Source organism: Macaca fascicularis, chromosome 16 (assembly GCF_037993035.2).
Source record: "Macaca fascicularis isolate 582-1 chromosome 16, T2T-MFA8v1.1".
Taxonomy (NCBI): domain Eukaryota; kingdom Metazoa; phylum Chordata; class Mammalia; order Primates; family Cercopithecidae; genus Macaca; species Macaca fascicularis.
In genome coordinates, this window is record NC_088390.1 from 67,221,710 (window position 1) to 67,233,694 (window position 11,985).

General features: G+C 48.7%; 1 pseudogene across 1 annotated transcript; it reads left to right on the forward strand.

The window, feature by feature from the left end:
- Positions 1-292: 292 nt before the first annotated feature.
- On the forward strand, positions 293-11,539 carry LOC102131334 (putative uncharacterized protein encoded by CRHR1-IT1; annotated as a pseudogene). Its single transcript, XR_006693008.3, has 3 exons — positions 293-406; positions 1,744-1,834; positions 2,676-11,539. The product of XR_006693008.3 is annotated as a putative uncharacterized protein encoded by CRHR1-IT1 (transcript).
- Positions 11,540-11,985: the final 446 nt, after the last annotated feature.

The following is an 11,985-nucleotide window of genomic DNA, read 5'->3' on the forward strand; positions in this document are numbered from 1 at the left end:
CAGTGGCCGGATCTCAGCTCACTGCAAGCTCCGCCTCCCGGGTTTAGGCCATTCTCCTGCCTCAGACTCCCGAGTAGCTGGGACTACAGGCGTCCGCCACCTCGCCCGGCTAGTTTTTTTTTTTGTATTTTTTAGTAGAGACGGGGTTTCACCGTGTTAGCCAGGATGGTCTCGATCTCCTGACCTCGTGATCCGCCCATCTCGGCCTCCCAAAGTGCTGGGATTACAGGCTTGAGCGACCGCGCCCGGCCCAGTTTAGCAGAGTTTCTATTGAAACTCCTAGGCTGTGTTTATGGAGGAAAAACTCAGAGGTGCTGTCCTGGCCTTAGGCCCTGGTAGTACGCCTTGCTGGGACTTTTCACAGCACATCCACTACAGCCTTTCCCACACTGTGACGCTGGAGCCGGTGAGTCAGAGTAAGTGTAAGTGGGGAGCAGTTTTCAGTACAGTAGTTTTGAGGAAAGACTTGGGTCCCTGAAAGCCATGTTTGCATCCCTGCCATGTCCCTCACTGGCTGCTAGCCTCAGGCCACTGACTCTTAGCCTCTGTATCGCGGAGCCTCAGTTTGCCTAACTGTTAAATGGGGATACTGATTCCTGCCTCATAGGGTTATGAGGATTAAATGTCTCCTACCTTTGAATGTCTTGCTCTGGTGTTTCCCTGGAGATATCTTGTCCAAGTATGAATAGCAGTGCTGGCCACAAACTCATCAGCATTATTATTATTATTATTATTTTTTTTTTTTTTGAGACAGAGTCTTGCTCTGTCACCCAGGCTGGAGTGCAGTGGCACGATCTCAGCTCACTGCAAGCTCTGCCTTCCGGGTTCACGCCATTCTCCTGCCTCAGCCTCCAGACTAGCTGGGACTACAGGCGCCCGCCACCACGCCCAGCTAATTTTTTGTACTTTTAGTAGAGATGGGGTTTCACCGTGTTAGCCAGGATGGTCTGGATCTCCTGACTTTGTGATCCACCCACCTCAGCCTCCCAAAGTGCTGGGATTACAGGTGTGAGCCACAGCGCCTGGCCTATTATTATTATTGAGACAGAGTCTCACTCTGTTGCCCAGGCTGGAGTGCAGTGGCACAATCTCAGCTCACTACAACCTCTGCCTCCCGGGTTCAAGCGATTCTGCTTTCTCAGCCACCCGAGTAGCTGGGATTATAGGCATGCACCACCACACCTGGCTAATTTTTGTATTAGTAGTAGAGACGGGGATGTACTATGTTGGCCAGGCTGGTCTTGAACTCTTGACCTCAAGCGATCTGCCCGCCTCAGCCTTCCAAAGTGCTGGGATTACAGGCGTGAACCACTGTGCCTGGTCACTTTTAAAACATTTCTATCACCCTGAAAAGAAACCCTGTACCCTTTAGTGATCAATCCTCATTTCCCCCATCCCCCGCAGCACTGGGCAACCACTAACCACCGACCTACTTCCTATCTCTACATCTGGTGGAGATGCTTTTTAAACTTTTTTTAACTACCCTGTGGTCCCTGAGGAGCATTACACTGATAAATTCTCTCCTGTTTTTTCATTCTCTCCATCCTCTTTTGCTCTAGTGCATGGCATGGGAAGCCATCTCTAGGAGGATGCTGTGGTCACACAAGCACTGGACGAACAGCTGGAGTAGGCGACTTCCAAAGTGTCCTAATGTAGCTATTAGACCAACTCCTGCATTTGGCCAGTAATTAGCGTGCTGCTGCACATTGCCACTAGGTGGTGCTGCTGCTCCATCCCAACTAACCCACATGCACTCCCTGGCTAGGGTCAGCCTTGGGGGTTCCCAAGTGTAGGGGAATCCATCTCTGTGTCTATGGTAAGGGCTGGACACCAGGAGAGACCCAGAAAACAGGGATATTCCAAGAAGAGAAAGGCAAAATAAGCGCTCAAAGCAGAGGACTTTTGAGTGTCAATAATGAAGGTGGCAGCAGTAATCATGGATACCATTTATTAAAAATAGTGAATATTGGCCAGACATGGTGGCTCACACCTGTAATCCCAGCACTTTGGGAGACCAAGGCAGGTGGATCACTTGAGTTCGAGACCAGCGTGGCCAACATGGTGAAACTATCTACTAAAAATACAAAAATTAGCCAGGTGTGGTGGTGCACGCCTGTAGTCCCAGCTACTCGGGAGGCTGAGGCAGAAGAATCACTTGAACCTGGGAGGCGGAGGCTGTAGTGAGCCAAGATCGCGCCACTGCACTCCAGCCTGCGCGACAGTGGAAGACTGTCTCAAAAAAAAAAAAAAAAAAAGTAGATATTGTGCTAGTCACTTGATACACATCATTTCATCATTTCTGATCTTTGCACCGAGCAAGGCATGTATATTATGTCTGCATTACAAAAGGGGAAAAATTAAGGTCCAAGAAGATAAAGTGGCCAGGCATGGTGGCACATGCCTGTAATCACAGCACTTTAAGAGGCTGAGACAGGCGAATCCAGGAGTTTGAACCCAGGAGTTTAAGACCAGCCTGGGCAACATAGTGAGACCTCGTCGCTACAATAAATAAATAAATAAATAAATAAATAAACAAACAAAATTAGCTGGGTGTGGTGGTGCGTGCCTGTAGTCACAGCTCCTTGGGAGGCTGATGTGGAAGGATCACTTGAGCCCGGAAGATAGAGGCTGCAGTGAGATGAGACTGAGCCATTGCACTCAGCCTAGGCAACAGAGTGAGACCCTGTCTCAAAACAGAAATAACGAATATAAGGTGACTTGCTGGAGGCCACATGGCCATGAGCCAAATACAGCTCTGGGGTAGCAGGGCTCACATACTTCTGAGTATACCCTACTGCCTTGGAATCTGCTGAAGACCAAGCCCCTGCCCCCACGCCATGGCAGAGGAGGAGGGAAGGAAGCAAAGGTGCCCATCGGAGACACCTTGGGTGGGGGGAGGCACCCAGGGCCCAGGAAGGCCAAGCAGCATGTGGCAGGGCAGATCAGGTGACACCCAAGAAGGAATGAGGAGAGGCTGTGAGGCAAGAGCCACAGCACAGAGTCCTGCTGTTAGGTCTGCGGAGACCACGGCCCATAGGACCTGGATCTACCCTTGATGCTAATAATGTTCTTTGGGGAAAAAAACTATAATCACAAAGTTTCTGCAACTGGACCGTAACAATGATTGCAGAGCTGTATAGATTTACTAGGAACCATCAAATTGTTCACTTACAATGGATAAATTGTACAGTACATAGGTTATCCCTCGGTAAAGCTGTATGAAATTTATAGTCAAGAAACCAATAGTGACAAGGGAGCTGAGAAAGTAGGTCTCAGCCGTGCTGTAGGCACTTTGAGAAGAGGAAGAGTAGATTTCAGGTTTATTGAAAGCCTGGCCCATGACATCCAGCTTCTGCTTGAATACTTTCAGTGCCCGGGAGCTCAGTATCTCAAAGCAGCCCACTCCGGTTTAGGATAACTCTCTAATCCTTAGAATGTCAAAATATATCATTACCATTATTCTTATACTGCTATGAAAAATAAATGTCTGTGTTTTGCCACATAACATTTCTCTGAGAGCTTGAGGACAGTTATTGCATTTTCCCAAGTCATTTTTATCTCAGAATTCCCTGATGACCTGTAGGTTTTTTGTTTTTTGTTTTTTTTTTTTTGGAGATGGAGTCTTACTGTGTTGCCCAGGCTGGAGTACAGTGGCGCCATCTTGGCTCAGTGCAGCCTCCACATCCCGAGTTCAAGCAATTCTCCTGCCTCAGCCTCCCAAATAGCTGGGATTACAGGCGTGCGCCACCACACCTGGCAAATTTTTGTATTTTTAGTAGAGATGGAGTTTTCACCACATTGGCCAGGCTAGTCTCGAACTCCTGGTTTCAGGTGATCCGCCCTCCTCGGCCTCCCAAAGTGCTGGGATTACAGGTGTGAGCCACCGCACTCGGCCCTCCCTGTATTTCTTACAGGACAAGATTTCCAGCCTCTCCCATTCTCCCGTTCTCCTGGTGGCTCTCCAGGAGCTACCCCTTTGATCTGTCCACATCCTTCTTAAAATGTGGGGACCCAATCTCAGAACCTGAGATTCTGCAGATGCCAGCCCAGTGCTGTGTGGTTGACAATTTGGATCCTAGCATTAAGACTCTGGGTTCAAATCCTTGCTCCACTGTAGGCCAGCTGTGTGACCATGGTTAAAAACATCTACCTTTCTGAGCTCTAATGTCTGAGCTCTAATGTCGTCATCTAAGTTATTGTGAGGATTGTACTGACCCACACTTTCTACCTGCCCAATCCCTTGAGGTGGGCTCAACCTGGTTTGGCAGTAGTTGGGCAAGGAAGAGCGATCCAAAGAGCAAGCTGTCACACTGCTGCTAAGCCAAGCAGACACACAGCCACCATTAGGAGAAGGGGCTCTGCCATCTCCACCTATCAGGCTTTTCTCCCATGGAGCTGTAACCCCTGGTAAAGGTGGTGAGGAACTTGTCGGGGGGAGCACACAAACACCTGCTGATGTGCCGGACTTGGGTACCCAGGAAGTTGCTGGCTTTGTCTTCCTTTCCCCAATAGTTTTGTTTGTTTGAGACAGTCTCACTCTGTCACCCAGGCTAGAGTGCAATGGCGTGATCTTGGCTCACTGCAACCTCTGCCTCCTGAGTTCAAGTGATTCTCCTGCCTCAGCCTCCTGAGTATTTGGGACAACAGGCATGCACCACCCCACCTGGCTAATTTTTGTATAGCCTCAGCCTCCCAAGTAGCTGGGACTACCGGTGTGTGCCACCACACCCGGCTAAGTTTTGTATTTTTAGTAGAGATGGGGTTTTGCCATGTTGGCCAGGCTGGTTTCGAACTCCTGACCTCAGCTGATCCACCCACCTCAGCCTCCCAGAGGGTTGGGATTACAGGCATGAGCCACCGTGCCTGGATGGCATTTTTTTTTCTTTTTTTCAATAGAGTCTCCTCTTGATCTCATCCTTTGTCCACTGCACAAACCCCTCCCTAAAACTATTCCCAAGGCAGAGCCAACTAGACCACATATTGCTTCCACCCTTAATAGACTTTATCATCACAGGCTTTTCTTATTACAGTCCATTCATATAAGGAAGAGGCTCCCGAACGGGATCAGCCTAGGGTGGGCCTACCCAGTCCAATCTTAGCCGGGTCTATGGCGCCATCTGATTGCAATCTAACTTGACTCTCTTCTCACCAACCTCCTTGGGGTCCCAGGGGTGTAAACATCCTGCAGCCTTCTGCCAGCACTGTCTCTTTCAATGTTCCCCTCCATTCACTGACTGTCCTCACTATATTTCGACTAACTTACTCTTACATACAAAACAGATCTTTCCCCCTTCCTGTACATCAGATATCATTTTGGATCAATACTACACCTGAGGTTGGGCATGGTGGGTCACACCTGTAATCCCAGCACTTTGGGAGGCTGAGGCAGGCAGATTACTTGAGGTCAGGAGTTCAAGACCAGCCTGGCCAACATAGTGAAACCCCGTCTCTACTAAAAATACAAAACTTAGCCAGGCGTGGTGGCACACACCGGTAATCCCAGCTACTTGGGAGGCTGAGGCACAAAAATTGCTTGAACTCGGAAGGTGGAGGTTATACTGAGCTAAGATTGCGCCACTGCACTCCAGCCTGGGTGCAAAATATATTATATTTTATATATATATAAAATTGGATGGGGACATACCATCAGAAACTTCCCTCCAACTTGATTCATTTGTGTAACAGTAACAGATATTTACTAAGCACCTATAATGTGCTCTGTAGTAGACATTGTTCCATTCATTAGATGTGGAGGTTCAGCCATCTATGTAACTTGGCTAATCATACTTTAAATCTAGCCCTTATTTCTCCATCTTACCCACCAGGAATCCTGAAAGATTCTATCAGGTGCTTTGCTAAAATTAAGTATGCAATATGCGTAGCAATGCCTTCATGTACCAATCCCTGAGCAATGGAAATAAGGTTAATTTGACTAATTACTCTTAGCCACTTTGACCACTAGTAACATCTGCCATCTTTTATAAGCCTATCTGACTGCAGATCAATCTCAGACATACCCATCTGTAGTTTCTGGAATCCCCCTTCTCTCACAAACCTGGGCAACATTTGCTCATCTCTAATTCTTCCCCACCCTTCTCAGCTTCCTGACTTCTCAATATTTACAGTAGGGGTTTGCAACCACACAGTAAAGGACTTGGGTATATTTAGTGGGAGTTAAGAGCGTAACTCTCGCATAAAGAGAGTTGGGCTCGCATAAAGCAGAAGGGCTCTCCTTGAGTGCTGCGTCATCTGTCTTGGGTCCCGATTTCCCCATAATCATGTTTATTATCCTTTCCAGGTTGAAGATAATTCTCTCTTCTAAAGAAAATAGAAGAATATTAGGATAAAAGACACCTTAAAATGTTCACTCTTTTATTCACATTACATCATCTGTCTTGAATAATGGGTCTCTTTCCTGTTACTCTGGCCCTGAAAAAAAAAAAATTAGCTTTTTAAGACTGCTTTTGTTATGCGTGCATGTTCTTGTAATCTCGTCATTCTGGGATTTAATAATAATGGTATTAATACCACCTACCATTTGTTGGTTACTTAATGTGTTTTAGGCACTGTGCTAAATGCCTTACACATATTCATCTCATTAGTAAACATTTCGGAAACTATTCTTACAATTTGTCCTTTTTCTTGTTCTTGTCCTCTTAAAATCTGAGTTTAGCCATGAGCTCTCAGTGAAGCTGCTTATATTTCTTTAAAAACCCCTCTTTGCTTCTTCTGAGTGGAGTGGGTTGTACTTCTGAGGTCAGGACAAACTGGGCACTGGAGGAGTTCAGCCTTCCGAGGCGCAGGAGGGGTGGGTTCCCTGAGGCGAGCAAGGTGATGTAAGGCCTTGACTTGGGGTAACGGACAGCCACAGACAGGAAGAGAGAAGCCTACATTTAACCACGGAAGGATGCGAAGGGTGGAGAGGTGGGTTGAGCATTGGGCCCCAGGTGCAGGGAGTGGGAAAAGGTCCAAAGGTGAAACCTGGGAAGCCTGGGCTTGGGTCTGGAAGTGGAGAGAAGGAAGTCGTTCCAGGCAGAGCTGTGAGCAATGAGAACCCATGATTTCTCTTTTCACCAGCAAGGGTGAGAATTGAGTCCACAGGAGTGGCTCCCTCCTCTGCTTCCGCAACCTGTGGAGGGCTAAGTGGGGCAACAAGCTGGGTAGAACTTTACAAGATGCTCTGCTCTTAGCAGAATGAGCCGTTCTGACCATTTCCCAAGGGCCAAATTTCCTCATCAGTCCTGAATGTTGCCTCTGTTCTATGATTTGCATTAAAAAAAAAAGATATAGTCTCCCCACTGTGTTGTCAAATCTGAAATAAGGGACTGTGTTTTTGCAAAATTCTCTTCTGGGGCCAAGCACAGGGTCAATGTTCAGCAAATATTTGGTGAGTTAATGAATGAAACGAAAGCACTCTCCTTATGCTCCTCGGCTGGGTGATGTAGAGAAGAGTTCCAGAACAATATAATTTATGTTTCTTTCTCCTTCTAACCGACCCTAGAAATTCTCCACAAGGCATATGCAGATATCCCAGACGTGTGGGTTTCCAAGCATGTGTTTTATGTACAAATACTGCTGTATATATATGATTTTTACTTTTTGAGACAAGGTTCATTGTCCAGGCTGGAGTGCATTGGTGCCATCTCGGCTCACTGCAGGTTTGACTTTCTGAGTTCAGGTGGTCCTCCCACCTTAGCCTCCCAAGTAGCTGGGATGACAGGTGCACGCCTCCATGCCCAGCTAATTTTTTGTATTTTTAGTAGAGGTGACACTTCACTATGTTGCCCAGGCTGGTCTTGAACTCCTGGGCGCTAGCAATCTGCCCACCTTGGCCTCTCAAAGCGCTGGGATTACAGGCATAAGTTTCTGATCCATATATGTTACTTGTTCATCTGACTGAAGACCCCAAAAGAGACCAGCACCCCAAAGAAGCATGTATTTCTCTTTGGAACCGGAAGCAAACATCCTTCTGTTTGCTTGGGATACATGGGATGAGCATGCAGTAGGTGTTTAATAAATACTTGTTGACTAATTAGGGGGCATAAATATGTAAAAGTGGTAAATTAGCAAGAAAGAGCTATAGTGTAGATAATCAAATAACAAAGCTGTCTAGAACAAGATAATCTATCTGTGAGGGCTCTGTGTGGGGGGAGAGGCAGTGCTGGCTAGCGAGGCAGATGTGCCTTCTCATTAGGCTCCAATCAGGATAATATTGCAATTAGCTCGGGATATTATAGCAGTTAGCTTCTATTCTTGGAACAAATTCCTGGGAGATTTAAGTTGGGTGGTAAAAGAAGGTTGTCCCAGGAATAAATTTGCTGTGAACCGCTTCTGAGTGACTACCTCATATGTGTCTAATTGAACCGCCAATGTAAACCTGATTGGATTGTTTCCTTCTTTGTCGGCGACACTTAAACATGAGCTCAGGAATTTGGACAGCCACTTAACAACAGAACACAGCTCCGGAAATTGCAGATTTCAAATTTCAGAAAAATCGATGAATTTAGACAACTTGAGTGTCTTCTTTTTGTCAGGGTAGTCAGCCTTCGGCCTCCAGGATCTGGCTGACAAGTGCTTGCTGCTGAGACAGGCACTGAAAAGAGTAAAAAATATAATGTCCTCAATTATCTTCCCAGTCATTGAGACATTTAAAAACTCCACCCCAGCCCACCCTGACAGTCTCCTGTAAGGAGCTCGATTTTCTCTCTGTCAACCTGATGACAGACCCAGGAGGATGTTGTGTCTGGGAATGTTTGCTCTTCCTGGTGGGGGTGAGTAGGGCTTGGCAGCAGAGACAGTGCGACAAAACCAAGCCACGAATCCTGGCTCTCAATCCACCCAGCCAGTGGCTTTTCGCTTCATCCTTTACCCTCCATGCTTCTTCTCTTTCTTCTGCATCAGGAGAGGCAGATGTAGAGCCCAGAGTTTTTTGTCAAAGAGCCTGAGTTGGAATCCTGCCTGACTCCACCCTTGGGGGGTGACTGTGGCTTTCTGAGGCCCAGTTTCTTCGTCTATAAAATGGGCATGCTAATATCTGCCCATATCATTTCAGGAGGTTGGTTTTTGAGAAGGGGTGGTGCCTGTACGACTGCCCTAAGTTTGAAAGGACTGCAATCGCTGCCGGCTTTGTAGCTCACAACCTTTACCTTAATGCTGACCATCACAGGGTCTTGGGACAGGCCCCAGGACCTGCCCCCACTGGTGCAGGGCTGCCCTGCAGATGGCGCTGTGGCCTGGAGAATGCAGTCAGCAATAAATCAGGGCAGCTTGATTAAACATGTCCAAGTCTAGTCAAGCCAGACTAGACGTGGGCGTGTTTGGCACTATAGGTGGATCCAGTCTGGATTTCCTTTACCTGCACGTCCTGGGTGTGTATCCCTCACCAAAGGTCCCCCCCATCACATTTGCACCTCCCCAATTTAAGCCACCCAGCCCCCACGTGGCCGCGGGAACCACTGCGGCAGGCAGTGTGTTTAATCCCTGTGAAGCATTTTAGCATTAGATGAAGATGACACCTTTGGGCTCCCATCCGCCTGTGACAGAGGCTGCCAGCTCCACTCTTGGAAACACCCTTGTTCTTAGTTTCCCATCCAAGATGAAGGTAGGCAGGCTGAAAAAGTCAATGCTAAAAGAAAGAAGAACCCAAGACCCCTGTGTGAAGCTCAGAAAGCAAAGCCAGTCTTCACAGGCCCAGCTAAAGAGCTGGGCTTTGGCACCAACACCTCCTGTTTGGAACCCAAGCTCCACCATTTAGCATTTGTGAGACCAGGGGCTTGTTAAGGAATGCCCCAAGGCTCCCTTCCCTGGCTATAGAGAGAAGAGATGATACCTGCTTTATAGGATACAGTGGTGAGGGTTCAATGAGAAGAGGCATGCAATAGGCTTGGTATAGGGCCTGGCACATGGGAATACTCAAATAGTGGTGACTATTAGATCAGGAGCAGACACTGGGGTAGGAGGTGTCAGCCCAAGGAGAGCTAGGGAGGGAAGGACGTGCTAGGGAAGAGACGGTGGGCTCTGCAGAGAAAGGCTTCTCGGTACCCCTTGAAAGCTGCTGTGGGAACACATCTTTACTCTGCTGACCTTTTCAGCCAGCCGTGCTGGCAGGGATCTGGGCACCTGGCAAAGCAAGCTGACCATCTGGTCAGCTGTTTCTGCAACAAAAACAGATGGTGTCAAAGGCTTTGGGAGCTGGGCTCCTTTGACCCACAGTTGGCACTGGAGGCCAAAGAAGTCCTCCTCGAGACCATCACCTTCTCATCAGCAATCTTCCATCCAGCACACTGCAGCGGCCAGTGAGTGAGTGCAGAATCGTCTCCAGGAAGCCAGTGCCAAGGCCAGAGGTCCAGAGCCTGCACTGAGCAGATCACCAGAAAGTAGTGATGGCCCTTCCCTCCTGGTCAGTGCTCTTGTCCCCTGGGGCTGCTATCTCCTCTGGATCCCATGAAGACTGCTCCCTGCCACACCCATGATTAGCTGTCACACTGCACGGCTAGAAGTGCAGGCTCTGAGGCCAGGCTGCCTGGGTTCATGCATTAGCTGTGTAACCTTGGGCAAGTTACTTAGCTACATTTTGCCTCAGTTTTCTGGACTGCAAAATGGAGTTGTGAGAGTTCAAGTTCACGCTTATAAAGAGATGGCAACACTGCCTGGCATTTAACCAGTGCCCCACAGGTGTCATCTGGGGCTGTTGTCATCTCTGTGGCCAATTGTGCCGCGGTTCCAGGTCTCGGGGTCATGTCTGTGTATCTGGTGCTGTCAGTGCCCCAATATCTGGTCTCTTTTTCTCCCATTAAGAAATCAATCTCGCTTCTCTGTCTCCCCATCTTTCTCGCTTTTATTTTCCCTTTCTTAGCACATTTATTTAACAAACACGGATGAAGTCCCTGCCCTGCGCCAGGCGCTGGGGAGGGAGAGGATGGGGGGATACAGACATGGAATAAGCAGTGAGCCCTGCTCAGGACCCTCTGAGTGCCCACAGCTAGGCAGAACAGCAGTTAGTCCATGCTGCTGCAGGCTTCACCATCGTCAACGGGGAGCCAGAATCTGGAGACACCCCGGCCCTGAAGACGGAGCCTGCCCAGCCCCCCACTGAAGAGCGAGCTGCTACTGGCCTCAGCCTCCAGGAAGCGCCGGGTGATTCAGCGGGAGGGAGATCCTCCTTCCTGAGACAAGATGGGGGCAGCAGAGGTGAGATTCTGGCTGGGGGTGAATGGGTCTGCTAGCTGACAGCCTGCCTGTCACATTCAAAAGCTGATCCGGGGACAGTGCCCCTCTGCCCTGCTAATGACAGGGCTGTCACTCACAGATCTCCCCTGAATTGTGCTGAATCAGACATTGCTGCCTGTGCCCCGGCAGGGTGATAGACGTCACAAGGGCTTGGGAAGCTTCAGGGGAAAGTCAGGCTATCGGCCCACCCCTCAATCTTTATGCCACGCATCCCCAGAGTCACACAGAAATGTTCTTACACACCTCTTATGCCTTGGCACGGCTGCTCCCTCTGCCCAGCCTGCCCTCCCCTAGATTGGGCCTTCTCCATTTGAGTGTCCCACAAGTCCCCAAGCCTCAATCCCCAGGAAGCTCTGGGAGCCTGCAGTGCTCCAGAAACGCAGAAATTCCTACCTCCCTTGAGTGGCCCTGATGCCTCGGGCATGCTTTTACTACCACACCGTCACACTGGGAGGTCATCATTTGTTTAGTTGTCTTTCTTCCTTACCCTAGACCTTGAGTTTTTGAGGCCACGAACAGCCACAGCTCAGTTTTCTCTGCAGAGCCAAGGACATAGTTAGCACTTGCAAACGCGTGCTGAGGAATGGATTGTGGTTACTGATGTGTCTGGAATTGGTTCCTTCCCTTGGGTTCTTGGTCTTGCTAACTTCAAGAATGAAGCCACGGACCCTCACTGTGTTACAGTTCTTAAAGATGGTGTGTCCAGAATTTCTTCCTTCTGGGGGGGTTCTTGCTGACTTCAGGAGTGAAGCCACA